Source organism: Vigna unguiculata, chromosome 5, assembly GCF_004118075.2.
Source record: "Vigna unguiculata cultivar IT97K-499-35 chromosome 5, ASM411807v1, whole genome shotgun sequence".
NCBI classification, from domain to species: Eukaryota; Viridiplantae; Streptophyta; class Magnoliopsida; order Fabales; family Fabaceae; genus Vigna; species Vigna unguiculata.
The window spans coordinates 21,063,165-21,075,913 of record NC_040283.1 but is presented as its reverse complement, the minus strand read 5'-3'; the positions used below and the strand labels follow the sequence as shown (position 1 = coordinate 21,075,913).

General features: G+C 32.4%; 1 long non-coding RNA gene across 1 annotated transcript; it reads left to right on the top strand.

Moving 5' to 3' along the window:
* Window positions 1-1,974: 1,974 nt before the first annotated feature.
* Window positions 1,975-4,686, top strand: LOC114184138. The gene is made up of 2 exons (XR_003604548.1): window positions 1,975-2,648; window positions 3,160-4,686. It is a non-coding gene; the product is annotated as an uncharacterized LOC114184138 (long non-coding RNA).
* Window positions 4,687-12,749: the final 8,063 nt, after the last annotated feature.

The window sequence follows — 12,749 nt, the reverse complement described above, 5'->3', positions numbered from 1 at the left end:
AGCCCAATATTTCATTAAGTCACATGATTGATCCTTTTAAAGCATTTAATGTCTTTGTCCTCATTAATAAGGGGTTTTTGTAACTATGATTACTCTTTTAGGGTTTTTGACAAACTCTTTTTCACATCCCCTTTTTTTATACATGGCACACTTTGATTACTAGTTTTTTAGTTTTGAGAAGGTGGGAAAGGCAAAATTTCCTCCAATTAATGATCCCAAGTACTTTTGGTGTCATGGAAAAGTTTCTAGTTATTCTTTTGATTTCTTATCCACCTCTACCTCGTTCGTACATGATTTGATTTCCTATTTTAGTATATATTCTAAAGAAATGCTCGAACACTTAGAAGTTAAGGCTTGTAATCTGAGTGATAGTTGATAAGTTTTATAAATACTTGGTATTTAAGCTTGTTAACTTCTCTTATTTTTCTTTATTTCATGTTTTTTGTGTTTATTTCTTGGGAATTTCATTAGTGTTATGTGTTTTGTTTAGTTAGGAGTATTTTTCATTTCTTGGGTCATTGTATAGGAAATTGTATAAAAAAATGGAAGACTACAAATTTATCTATCAGGACCATCTCGCTCAGCCAGAGCTCCACCACTCGCCTAGTGAGCAGTCTATCTTGCCTAGCGAGACATAGTAGTTGCACTTGAGTTTAACGAACCTCTCGACCAGTGAGATATTAGGCTCACCCAAGGAGCAGACAATTTCTGGTTGGTTAAGTGTCAAGAATGAAACGAAAGGAGGCAGTTCTTTGGTATGGAAATGCAGAGAAACTAAAAAAACTTTGGTCAAGGGCACTTTTGGGATAAAACTACACAAATTCTTCCATCTACTCGTGCGAATTAATCAAATTTGTATCTTCTAGATTATTAGGAGTAGTTAATCTCCAATTTCATTAGGATTGGATGTAATGAATTCATACTCTATGTAATTTTTTTGATGTAATATAATCTCTTTCGTATTCAATTGTTCTATCTTGATTATTAATGTGTATGATAGGAATATCATGTTATTTGTTGTTACTTTATCATTGGAAAATGATTTGGAACACGCAAGAGTTATGTTCTAGAGATAGACATTATCTCCTGGTCATTCTAGAAATTTGATCTTAATGCAAATTGTATGTTAAAATGACTAAGGAATTAGTTTTTCAACATATGATTTAGAATTTCCTTCTAAGGAATTAGAGTAAGTGTGCTTGTAAAATGAATGTGAGTACGTTAGAGATATATATTGTGTAGTTTTACATTAATTTGATTCATGAAATCCAATCCTAATGAAGCTTTTCATCGAATCACATCTTTACTTTTATAATTTTGCATGTTTTTATTTTAGATTGAACTAAAAATGTTTTCATAATTGCTAAAATCAATAAATAATCACAAGTAGATTAACAAACACAACTCCCATAGGAAAATGAAACTTGGACTACAATTTTACTACTTGGAACGAATTGGTACACTTGCCAATAAGTTAACAAGTTTTTTACATTGTTGTCGGGGAAATGTTTGTTGTTGTTCATCTTTTGTATGTTATTTACCGGTTTAAGGCCATAGGCTCGTAGAGAGTAGGAGACCATGATCTATAATACAAGATGAGAAAGGTTCTAATAAGGAGTATTTGGTTATGTTACAATACTTTAGGTGAGGGCTTATGATATGATTTTTTTATGAATGTTTAATTATATTGAGCTCACCCTTTCTGTATGTGTTTGACGATGATCTTGTAACTTGCCACAGGGTAGCAAATGATATTGCAAATGATGTTGTTGACGCATATGGCCGAAGTGAGGGCCAGCTATTGGGATCGATTTAAAGAAACTTATTTATTTTATCATATGTTTGGGATTTATTGTGCAGCCCATGTCTACAAATTTGTCCCACGAGTGGGCCAACCACAAAGGCAACGTAATTAGGCCTACTTAAATCAAGACGCACCAGCAACCCAATGACGCTTGCATCCATTCATCCCATGTTCTACCTGTAATTGGGTCTTCACGTGAAGCAGGCCATGTGGCATCAATACATGAAGCCAGCGTTCACTTTGGAATTTATGTGCCTTCGCACCATGTGTTTTTGGCTTTTAAATTGATTATGCAAGCCACCCCATTTCATGTGCGTCTAGGATTATTCTCCTTTCAGCCACGCGATGCTTACCCACTTTTATGGCATAGTTAGGTTCACCGTCCCAACCCTACACCTTCAATGGTTTCTTCCTTCCCTTCTTCCTACCCTTAGCCTCTAGGGTTCCAACTTTCTGTTAGGACCATATTGTCAGACGACTTCTTCTTCCATTTGCTTTTTCATCTGCCTTCCTTCACTATAAAAGATAGGCCAACCTCTTGTAAAACTTAGCTTTGATTAATAGAGTGGAATTATCCCCGTTCTTCAGAGCTCACCTTCAACCTCTAGTTGAGGTTTCACACCTCCTAGGGTTTCCTAAACTATGAGAACCCGAGAGAGCTTCTTTGTGGAATTAAATCAAGTTCCACCAAACGATTTGGTTTTCCACTACGAGTTTCCTTCAATTCCACTAAGGAATCGACGATTGGAGGTGGATTGGACTGAGATTCCAATAAATCTGCACGATGCCGACCGCATCACCCATTCATCTTCTTGCCCATCTCTTGCTTCCTTCCACCAAGCAAGTACTCTCTTTTCCATCTTTTATTTTTCTGATTAAGGATTTTAGGTTAGGATTGTGATGTTAATCTATGAATATATGTATTTGTTCATGCATTTTGGGCTTCCCAATTTATTGTTATTGTGCTTTCCATCATACATCTGCAGTGGGTTGGTGTTTCGTTGCTCGCCCAACGACTGTACCAATTTATGTTTCTAGGTTTGGTGTTCTTTAGGGTTTTGATGTTGTCTCGTTGGGCAGCTCACATGCTTGCCCAACGATTTTGACTATTGTGAGTTCATGGTTGTTCATGGTTGCTCGAGTTGCTCGCTAGGCCAACTTGGTGTTCTCACCTAGTGATCTAACCTTACTTGCCCAGCTAGACGTCTCGCCCAACCACTGGTGTTTTATATTTGCTATGTTTTTGTGTTGCCTTAAATCGCCCAGCTAGTGGGTTGGTCGTCCAACGAATGGCTTGTTGTTTTGTTGATTTCCATGTATTGCTCTGTGCTTTGACGTTTGTTATTGTTTTTTAGTGTTTTTATTGTCCCAATTGAGTAGGTGGATACTCCCAAGACTACTGCAGTGGGAAAAAAGAAGAGATTAAATCGTAGGTCTTCCTCCCATGCTCCTTAGTTGGACTATATGGAGGTAGAATTTGTGGAGAATTATGACCAGCATAGGTTCGCATTTGAGGATGCTGCCAATCAATTTATAGAGATTGTGCCTCGAAGCTTCATTCCAGAGCAAAAAGTGAAGCTTAATCTGGGGGAGTTTGATTAATTCTAACTTGAGCTAAAGGGGGGAAATGGCATTGGATACTAGGGGATCTCCCTAATGAGATAGATAAGGCATTGATGAAAGAATTATATGCCAATGCCTATTAGAAAGTCAGAACTAAGCCCCGTCAAGCTAAGGTGCGAGGTAAGACAATCAAATATGACAAGTGCACCTTAAACACTTTTCTGAGGATAACTTGTGCTCGTCCTAGCCAGGATACTCCATTCAGTGCATTCATGAATGGCCACAAAGATTTTGATGAGATTGCCTCGGTCTTATGTCTTCATGGCCACACTTTTGTGTTAGGTGTTAATGGCACGCCTGTTCTGCTCGTCAAAAAACACTTGAAGTCATTGGCTCAAATTTGGAGTGCATTCTCTTACACCAACCTCTGCCCCAACACCCACACTTTTGATATGAAATTGGAGAGGGCTTATCTCATTTTTGGGATAATCACTAAGCTGGACATGGATGTTAGTGCACTTATTTCGCAAGATATAGCCTATACTGTTGATGTTATCAATGTAAACTTGGGCTTTCCTCCCATAATCACAGCATTTTGCAGGGAGAATGGCCTTGTTTTTGACACTCATGTGTTGTTATCTCTCGCTCCTCCCCTGGATAGGAAATTCTTGAACAAAAACTACACCAACAGGGTAGTTGATGCCCCTGCTCCTACACATCCATGCCACCCACATCGTTCCTGAATTGTTTCTGTTAATTTTGTGGCAACTTTCCAGACCCCCATGGCCAAGATGTTTGCCCGATAGGATGATATGTGATATGCTCACAACGCAGTCTACTATGGGCAAGTGTCCCTCATGGATAACATGCACTAGCTGTCTTTGGGTATTGCAGACTTTCCTGACGGTGCTATCATGATAGGTACCCAATTTGAGGCACTTATTCCTTGGCCTGAGGGTAAGCCTGCATCTCAGTCGCGGGATGATTTGCTTGATGTTGATAATGATGATGAGGAAGAGCAAGAGTACGAAGAGCAACAACAACAACAACAATAAGAACAATGTATGCAGATGATGTAGAAAATGTCAATATCCAAAATGTGATACTAAATGAAGGGTCCTCCGCTATTGAATCAAATGTTATAAGCATGGAAGATGAAGAACAATAGACTATGACCATGAAGATGAAGATGTTTCTTGGACTGTTTGTTTTATTTGGACTATTGTTTAGTTTTGGCCTATTTTTTATGACATTGCACTTGTTTCGATTATCCATGACTTGATTTTATAAAGTGTTTTCTTATTCTTTATTGCACTTGATATCATGTCTAAGACTTGTTCATTGCACTTGTTTTGATGCTCCAGGACTTGATTTTGTGGAGTGTTGTGATGTTGAAGATATTGGTCAAATTATTGCACTATAATGCTCCAAGATTCGTTTTATTACATTGTTTTTATGTTGTACGACTAGTTTAAAATGTCCAAAAATTATTTTGTTTTTGTTTCAGTTAACATGCCTAAACTATGCGGGCCAGCCTATGGGCCCACGGAGAAAGTGATATGTGAGACGGGCCACTGTTTTCATCCCACAAGATATGTGCGGGACGGACCAATCTAGTCTGCGATATGTAGGTATGATACAGACTAGACCTAAATGGATCAAGTTGACTCACATTACCATCTCTACTTATGAGAATTTCGTGATTTTCATCTATAATCGGGAGGACACGGAAAGAATAAAAGTTTAGTTTTTTATATTTCAATTCTTTAGTATGTTTTAACAATCCTTATGTAAAATCTATGTTTTAATAATTATTATTGTTTTCATCCGCACGTAAAATTTGTATGTAACATAAATTTTATTACTTACCGATAATTTTTTTAAATATATACGGATAATTTCATGGAAAAGAATTATCACCGTATAATACCTAAACATACATACAAATAAAAATTATATGTGATATCCTTAAGTAAATGATTATTTGTATCTAGATATAAATTTGTATAAATATCTTTAGATAAATATGAATTTATGAGTGTAAATGAATCAGACTTAAATATATAGATACAAACCTGTATGTCATTCTCATATGACACATACTATGAAATAGAAATGGGTGATTGATTAGATTGGGAAAACAAATATATCCTCTAATAGATATGGGCATTATCTTTTAATACAAGCATCACTTAAATCTTAAAGTAAATTTTGACATCGATGGCAAGTTTAAAAGGGAAAAATGTATTCTGTATTACAAATTCAAAATTTGTAATTATAATTCTGGATAGTGTTTCGGAAATGCTTTGTGATTTTTTTAATTTAAGAAAATATTGTTTCAATTTAGCAATAGATCTAGAGAATTTTTTCAAGTTGCTCATTGCTTTGCTATATAGAACGTCGAACACAACTAAATTCAATGTCTACAAGACTTTCGCTAGGGGTGGCAAACGGGCCAGCCCGATCCATTTTGGCCCGTTTTGGCCCGACCCGTATGTGGTTAGAGATGGCAAATAAACCCGTTTTCGTGGGTATTGTCCGAACCCGTCCCCGTTTTGACGGGGAATCCCCGCATTGACTGGGTATGGGTATGGGTATGGGGAATCCCCGACTTTTTCAGTTGGGTATGGGGATGTACATATACCCGCCATAATACCCGTCCCCGTCATATCTCCATTCTCGTTTAAATTATTAAAATATTCACAATTAATCAAGTAACCCCTATATATATATATATATATTTTTTTTTTTCTATTTTTTATTTCTTTTAATTATTTCATTTGTCATGAAACTCATTCTCATCTCCAATATATTTTTTATCTTATCATAACCTTTATGTAATTATGTTAAAATGATGTATGTTAATTAAAAAAAAATTATGCTTCACATTTGAATATTTATATTATTTTTTAATATTTTTATTTATTATAAATTTTTCTTTCACATGAGAATGTTTATACTCTCAATTTAAGATAATATAAAAAAATTCTTTACTTATTATTATTATTATTAATTTTTGTTTAATTTGAAGAACTCTTTTGTTTCATTAAAATAATTTTCGTTATTTTTCAACCATTAATTATATGTTAATATTTGAAAAGTTTTCTTAATTCTCTAAGATATTTTTCGTCTTATCATACCTTAGTTATACATTTGATTTCCTTTGTGTGATTTTTTTCGATAGTCTCTCAAATTATTTCTAAAACACACATTTGTTAGTTTTTTAATATTTTTATTTATTTTTTTTATTTTCATCATGTAGAATAATATTTCGATATATTCTATCTAATTATTTTTTATTTTATAACTCATTATTAATCATAATGTAATTTTTTCACTTTAAATTCTGTTTGAAGTGGTTAAAATTTTATATATATATATATATATATATATATATATATATATATATATATATATATATATATAATGATATTTAGGAATAGTATATGATAATTCACTACAAGAAAAACATGAAATGGTGACTGATTTAGTCAGTAACCCATATCAGTCACTATTTTTCGTCATTGGTGGTAGTAGTTGATTTATTGTCTGAATCAATGACTAAATTAGTGACCGATTCAATGATCGAATCTGTACTTGATTTAGTGACCAATTTAATTACTAATTTATATGTAATTTAATGACAAATTTTTTGGTCACTAATGATATTTCTATTTAATTTTAACCACTTCAAACATAATTTAATAATTAGTTCTGTAAGGTATTTTTCATTTTATCATACCTTAATTATACATTTGATTTTCTTTGTGCGATTTCTTTCGATAGTCTCTCAAATTATTTCTAAAACACACATTTGTTAGTCTTTTAATATTTTTATTTATTGTTTATTTTCATCATGTAGAATAATATTTCGATATATTCTATCTAATTATTTGTTATTTTATAACTCACTATTAATCATACTGTAATTTTTTCCACTTTAATTGTATAAATAACTTTTATTTACTACAATATAAAAATTTAATGTAATTGCTATGAATATTTTTTTGTCACTATCCAACATATATTGAAGTTCAAAAGATACAAAATCTATGTCAAAATTTTATTATTATGTTTATTATTTGTTCTTTGTGTCATTTTGATCAAGTGATGTATTATAACTTTTATTAGTGTATAAAAAAGAGATTCATTATAATTTAAAAAATTGAAGTAAACAAACATTTAAAATATATTTTAATTTGAATATTTGTTTTCCTTTTATTATTATGTTTATTATTTATTCTTTGTGTCATTTTGATCAAGTGATATATTATAACTTTTATTAGTGTATAAAAAAGATATTCATTAGAATTTAAAAAATTGAAGTAAACAAACATTTAAAATATATTTTAATTTAAATATTTGTTTTCCTTTTATATTTTTTTGAAATATTTTTTAATTTTATCAACTAAGTTCATCAATGTTGTAGTTTTCAAATTTAACAAATGTTTTGGTTCACATGAAATTTTATTTGGTATTCTAATATAAAATGTAAACAATTATAATTTATTTTAAGGTATTTGGCATCGAAGAAAATCCTCCTAATATTGAATATTTCATAATATTATGTTTTCTTTACCGTAATTTTTTTTCTTTTATAAAAATTAATATTGAAGTAGTTAGAACACGGGTACGGGTATGGGTACGAGATTATACCCGTTACCCGGTGGGGATGGGGATGGGAAAAAAGTTTGATACCCGTTGGGTTTGGGTATGGGGATGGGGATGAATTTTTTATGCGGGGATGGGTATGGGATAGCGAAACCCGTCCCCGCCCCGCCCCGTTGCCATCCCTATATGTGGTCCATTAAAAAACGGGCCGGGTCAGGCTGACCCGTCTTTTTTTTTTAATTGTTTTTTAATTTTTTTAATTAATTTTTAAATTTTTAAAATTTTTTTATTTTTTAAATTTGTTTATATATACATATAAATTATTATTAAAGTCATATTTAATCACATAAAATATTATTTTAACTTTTAATTGATTAGTTAATGTTTTTAATTAGATAAGTTAAAATAATTATTAAATTTACATATTAAATTATTCAATTATAACTAATAATTCAAACTTAATTTGTAGGTGTTAATGATTTAAATTACAATACTATTATATATTTATACATTTAAAATATATAATCTAAAAAATTAATCTTTTTAATTATTTTTATTTTATTTTATTTTTTTAAAACGGGCCAACGGGTCAGGACGGACTGGCCCGTACTTTGGCCCGTCAAGTTGACGGGCTGGACGGGACGGGCTAGAACGGGCTGACGGGTTGAAATCTTCAACCCATCCCGTTCCTTTTAGCACGGGCTGACGGGCTGGCCCGTTGGGTCCAACCCGTTTTGCCACCCTTAACTTTCGCCTTCAACAACAATATGTCACTCTCCGAAGTTACACCCTGTTCTTATGAATGAAATTACTGTTTAGAAGGAAGCGTGAGCGACGATTCAAAGGTTATTTTTACGTTCGTTTAAAGGTGATAAGAGGTGATGATAGACGATGATCAACGGAATATGTTAAAAATACAATCACGCTATACACAAAGAGATTGGAAGAGATCACATGCATATTTACAGAATTACCCTTTGATTATTTAATATTTTCTATACACTGCACATGAAAACTAATAACTTCAATTGTTTTTGTTGTGATTGGACAAATGAAAACACACCAGATTCGTAAACAAAATAAAATTTGTTATTCATTTTTTAAAAATAAAATTATTATTATTTCAAACAATCAATACAAATTAAATAAATTACTTTAAATTGTTTTAAATTATTTATATAGTGTTTTATATTACTTTTAATATTAAGGATATTTTGGTAATCTTATTTTTTGATCTATTAAAAGTTTTTTTAATATGCCACATCACTCAATTCAATCACAAACTTTCATCAATTTCACTTTTTAATCCACTCTAAAATCACCTCCTAATCTCTTAAAAAGAACAACATCAATTTCACTCTCTAATCCTTTCAATCTCTTCCTCTTTCTCTCCCTCTAATTTTTCCTCTCAAAAAAACACAGCCTTAGTGTCACTAACAATGAAATTAGTTGCAAAAATATAAAGGGCAAATGGGTCAATTTCAAAAATTAGAGGGCATTGAAGGAAAAATCATAAAATATGAAGAAAAAACCTAAATACACATGTTGCAGAACTCACTTTCCAGTTCTATAGGGGCTGGGATCGTATGTTTTAGAATTTTTAGGTTTTATGTTAGGGTCTTTCTTCTTGAACCTCTGTATATTTTTTTTGTACCCCCATAGTCGTATGAAAATGATCTGACTTGATTAAAAAATATTAAAAATCCTCATTAAATGATAAAAAAAATTAAAACTAAATATAGTTTTAAAGTTTAAATTTGTATTAATGAAAAATAATTTACTTTACTTTTAAAATATAAATTTCTTTTATAGAAAAGTTTAACTTGTAAGCATTGTAAAACTATATTTGTCCAATAAGACAAAGAAATATACATTTGTGTCAATCAATTTAATTCCCCAAATAAATGTTTGTATTCTTGGAAATACCTAAAATTGGTGTGTATATATCTTCTACAAAGTGTAGTAACTATTTTGCCATCTTGACAAAGATGTGGGAAGTAAACATTTTATCTGTCTATCTCAACTTCACTAAATTCAGACTATAAATACATGACAACGCTCTTCACATGAATGCAAAGGGAAAAGTGAATAATATATATTAACCATTATTATGAAATACTTTCCAAGCATGAAGGCTATTTAGGGTTTCTCCCTTTTCCCTTGGTTTGATTACTGGTTAAATTAGTAATCTAGGGTTAGTTGTTATCCTTTTTCCCTTTTCTATAAAAACTCCTTTGAGTTTTCCCCCTTTAATGTAATATTTTTAACAATACAGAAACATAATAAAGTTTTTGTTTTTCTCACCTTGCCTTGCGTCTTCTCTCCCAGCGCTACACGATGTTTTGCTTCTGTCTTGGAGTTTCTCTCCTCTGTGATATCACCTTCTCCTTCTCTCTTTCGCCTTTCTCATCTGCAGCCATGAAACTCTTTTCCTCTCACGAAGCTATGAGAAGAAGAGTGAGTTTGGTACTTCAATATGGTATTAGAGCAGGTTCTTGAACCTGCTACGCTTCCGCAAAGCTCTACATTCTACCAAGAAAGTGTTTCTTGGCATCGTTTTGAAGAATCATGGATGAAAAACCAGAAACAAAACTAGAAAACATCAGCCAAAAGGCCAACATCTTTGATCTTGACCAATCCCTCAGACCCACCAGCCTATTTTATCTGCATCCTGGGGAAAATCCAGGTTTGGTTCTAGTTTCTAATGTTCTAAATGACACTAACTATGTTTCTTGGAGCAAAAACATGCAACATGCCTTGCTCTCCAAGAACAAGCTAAAATTCGTTAATGGCAACATTATAACTCCCCTTCCCACTGATCCAAATTATGAAGCCTGGGAAAGATGAAATGTAATGATTCTCTCATGGATTATGAGAACCCTTACACCAAATATTGCAGAAAGCATGATGTATATAGATTCTGCCAAGGAATTATGGGACGAATTGAAAGAAAGATTCTCTCAAGGAGATTACATTCAAATTTCAGATCTGTTCCAAGAGATTCACTCTATCAAATAAGGAGATAGAAGCATAAGTCAATTCTTTACAGAACTAAAGAAATTGTGCGAGGAGTTGGATTTCTTGAGACTAGTGCCCAACTGCACCTGTGGGAGACTAATAACACTGTCGTCAAGCGATCAAATTAATACTACTTATCTATAACAACTTCAGTATTGTTAAGAAAGTAGCCAAACAAATTAGTATGGGTTAAGTTAACCCTAAGTCGTTTCCCAGGACATAGATGAAAATAAATCTCAACAAGAATCAAAAGAACAAACAAATTAATTGATCTAACCTCAAAATCCAATTAAGAAATTACAATGGAATCAACCCAAGAAGTTCAGCACTCTATGAAATACAAAATAGAAATAAAAGAAGAATAGAGAGAGAAAGGAAACGAAATTAGGCCCCCCTAAGGGTTCCTAAACTCCGAAGTCCCGAGCTTGCCCTTTCTGCTTCTCCCTTGGTGTCTTTATATAGGAATTGGACTAGGCTTTTCTATTGCTAAAATCTCTCAAATATCTTTTAAAATAAAGATAAAGATAAATATTTAAAAATATTTGGAGAGATATCGACTATTTGACAAATATAATTGGTTGATAATATCAATATCTAATATAATTAAATTAATTAATTAATTAAAGATGTATGATAAATTATCACCAATTAGTATTTGTATTAATTTTCCAAATCAACCCTTTGCAATCTCCTTCAATTATCTTCTAAATAATCCAATATCTTCAAGATATATTTGTTTGTTGTGGAACTAAAAAGATTTAAGAAGATCTTGTCATATTTAAAAAGATTTGGTAGTTATTATCTTTTAATATTTTATGATATAATTAAATAAGATAATTATTTAAAAATATCACATAAAATATCTAAAGATATATTTTTTCTAAATTATCTTCTATCATAAAGTTAAAGAAAACTGCAAGGTCCAATTTATTTGTTCCTCTCTTCTTGGTTTAACCAAACTTTTTCACTTTTTCAAGCTTTTCTTGTCGTCTTCATGCAATGCTTGGCTTGGATTTTTGTGCTTTTGATAATTTCTTATTCTTGGATTTATCTTTAAGGTGTCATGAAGCTTTAATTAATTTATTTCCACACCTCCATGAGCTCAACTTAGCTGTAGCTGCACTAACACACCTCAAAATATCCAAAGAATATTTATGCAACTAAAAAGCTATTTTTAACATCTTTTTGTATCTCATGCTCAATAAACCCAATAATAGGAAATCCCAATTAAATCAATCTTTAAGCACACAAATTCAATTAAATACCCAGAATTAAACATTAAATGAGGGCAAAAATACGCACTCATTAGAGACCTTGTGATTGTGACCTTTCCAAGGTTTTCTTGAGACAAAGGGAAACTGAACATGTTATTTGTTTCTTAAAGGGATTGAGTGATAACTACAACAATGTTAGAACTCAAATTTTACTCATGGAACCCCTTCCTAGCATCAACAAAGTCTTTTCTCTTATCATGCAACAAGAAAGGAAGAGCAATGGTTTTGGAATTGTGACCAATCACCAGTGCAGGAAGGAGCTTTGGCAGCGGTTGTTTTTAATATTCTGCACCGGTTCCCGAACCGAAGCATATTGGGGCGAGGCCAAAAGAGGATAGCTTTTGGCCTCGGATAAGAACCAAAGCCATAGAGCCCTCTTCTGCCTCGGTTCAAAGGCACCCGAGGCCATAGAGCCCGACCTTTTGCTTCGGTTTTGGCTCCACCCGAGGCCATATGTGCTATTTATTTTCATTTTTTTA